Raw genomic sequence first — 2,701 nt, 5'->3', positions numbered from 1 at the left:
GAAGTGAATAGAACTGGGGGACAGGGTGCCCCAGGATGCTGCCTTATATACATGAGGGAAAACCCCCCAGGGACCGGTAATGGACCCCTGGTACCTAGCTAGATAAGGATTACTAAGTATCATGTGCTCTATGATGTCATATATGATGTCATAGTCTGGCCCTGCCCTGCCCTAGGCCTAGGGTCCAGAATTGACCGGCCTATGGCCTAGTGCCTGAGCCTAGCTCCTACCTATGATGTCAGAATGATGTCATGGTCCAGACAGAGTCTGGTTTCTATCTAGAAAAGGTCCGGCATCAGAGTCCAGCCTGATGTGTCCAGAACAAGATCATGTGTCGCTTATTTAAGCGGATAACCCCTTAGATATGCAGCTGTACCCATATGCGGACAGATAAGTATGGATAAGTCCCTATACCCTTTGATATGTCTGCAGAAATAGCGGAAAAATTAGGTAAAATTAGGGAAACTGTGACAGTACCCCCGCCTCTAGCTTCGAGCTCCGTTTGAGAAGTTTCGACCATTTGACCAGTGAAGTGCCTTTACGCGTTGGTAATCTCGAGATCACAATCGGCTATACGCTCAATAATGAGCTGAGCAATGGGGTCGCCTTTGGCGATCTTCAGCTTGGATGGTCCCGTGTTGGTAACAACAACCTTGACTTCGGCTGGGTCACCCCGCTCGATAATGCCTTCGATTGCTCGGATTCCTTTGGCTAATGGATTCCCTACTGGGGTAATTCTCCCGTAGGTGCCAACTGGTAGTTGTATCTGGATTCCTGTCGGAATTTGCAGTGTTGTGTTACTGGCGACTTCCTGGTTTTGACTCGCATACAGTTCAAAGCCTGCTGCTGTATCAGTCTTTCTCTTGGGTTCCTGACCTCCTCGTAGCTCAACTCGAAGTGTTGCATCCCTTTTCAGGAGAGCAAACACCTTGTCATCATTATCATTGAGTGACCTGATTGCATGCGGGTGCGCATCGTGATATTCCTTGATGAGTTCCTTCGAGCCTTTGAGGTTCGCAACTGGTTCCCATGTATCCTCATCGGGAGTGGTATTCTTCCATCGTACGAGGTACTGAAGCTTGCGGTAGTGCCGGCGAGAGGATAGGATCTTCTCCACTTCCCATTCTTCATGGCCATCAATGATAACCGGCTTTGCAGCTGGTCCTTTCTGGCCTGGGATTTCCGCCTCGTGGTAGGGTATAAGCTTACTGGCGTGGAAGACCGGATGTAATTTGGTCAACCTCGGTGGCCATTTCAGTCTGAAGGTGACTGGAGAGAGTTTTTCAACAATCTCAAAAGGCCCCGAATACCGTGCGTTGAGTTTTCGACCGGTGGTTTGATAGTCTCTGAGGTCGAGTAAGACCTTGTCGCCCACCTTGAAGGGGACTTTCTGGACTCCTTGGTCGTAATACCACTTCATACGCTCAGCTGCCAGTTTGAGAGCGGCTTTCGCCTGTTCCTGCGCTTGTTGTCGGTTCCAAACAATGTCATTGAGGTCGCTTCTTTGCACCTTCTTTGTAAGTGTTGAACCTGCCCGTGGATGTCTGCCGTATTCCAAAAAGAATGGTGTCTCCTTGGTGCCCTCATGTGCTGCATTGTTGTAGGCAAACTCAGCAGAGCTAAGTAGCCTTGACCAGTCGTCGAGTTGATAGTCGATGTAACAGTGAAGATATTGCTCCAGAACTTGGTTGACTCTTTCAGTCTGGCCATCAGTCTGTGGGTGGTACGTGGTGGACATGGTGGACTCTATCCCTAGTAGCTTACACCATTCCTGGAACAGTGTAGCTGCAAACTGAACACCTCGGTCGGATATAATCTGGGATGGTAAGCCGTGAAGCGGATACACCCGATTGTATAGCAATTCTGCTAGATCCTTTGCTGAGAACTCGTTTGTTATTGGGTAGAAGTGAGCCCGCTTTGTCAATCGATCCATGACTACGCAAATGGCATCATAACCATCTGATTCTGGGAGCTGAGTGATGAGGTCGACAGTCATAACTTCCCATGGCCCTTCCGGGACACGGTTGGGTTGCAATGGTCCATACGGCTGCTGCGGACGATTCTTCATCCGTTGACAAATGTCGCAGCCGGTCACATACTTCTTGACAAATACCGACATGCTAGGCCACCAATAGTTGTGTGAGACGAGTTCATATGTCTTCCACCTTCCGCGATGTCCAGCTGAAGGAAGATCATGATGCATTTGAACTATACACCTGCGCAAGTGGTCCTGCTCGCTGTTGGGGATATATACTTTGCCGCAATAAAGCAACAATCCATTCTCATAGTTCCAGTCCACAAGGGACTTGCTGAATTCTCTAGGACCTGACTTTAGCAATTGCTGATAGTTCTTGGTCACATCGTCATGTAGGAGTGCTTCCTTCACTTCCCTCAGGAGTTGATCGTCATTAACGGGCGACTCATGGGAGGCCTCGACTGCATTGATTGCAAAAAACTCCGGTTTCAACAAAGTTTGATCCCGATTATCGAGGTTCACCCCCTCCTCATGGTCTGGCCTCCTGGACAGAGGGTCAGCGGTAAGCATTGTTTTTCCTGGCTTATGGCGCAAAATAAAATTGAATCGCGTGAGGTACAGAGCCCATCTCGCTTGTCTCCTGGTCAACTTCTGGGCGGTCTTGAAGTAAGTCAGATTAAGATGATCCGACAGATCTCGAATTTGCCGGATGTCCCTCAAATAATG

This window comes from Postia placenta (genome assembly GCF_002117355.1).
Source record: "Postia placenta MAD-698-R-SB12 unplaced genomic scaffold POSPLAscaffold_1, whole genome shotgun sequence".
Taxonomy (NCBI): Eukaryota; Fungi; Basidiomycota; class Agaricomycetes; order Polyporales; family Adustoporiaceae; genus Rhodonia; species Rhodonia placenta.
The sequence above is the reverse complement of the archived record's forward strand: the minus strand, read 5'-3'. Positions refer to the sequence as shown.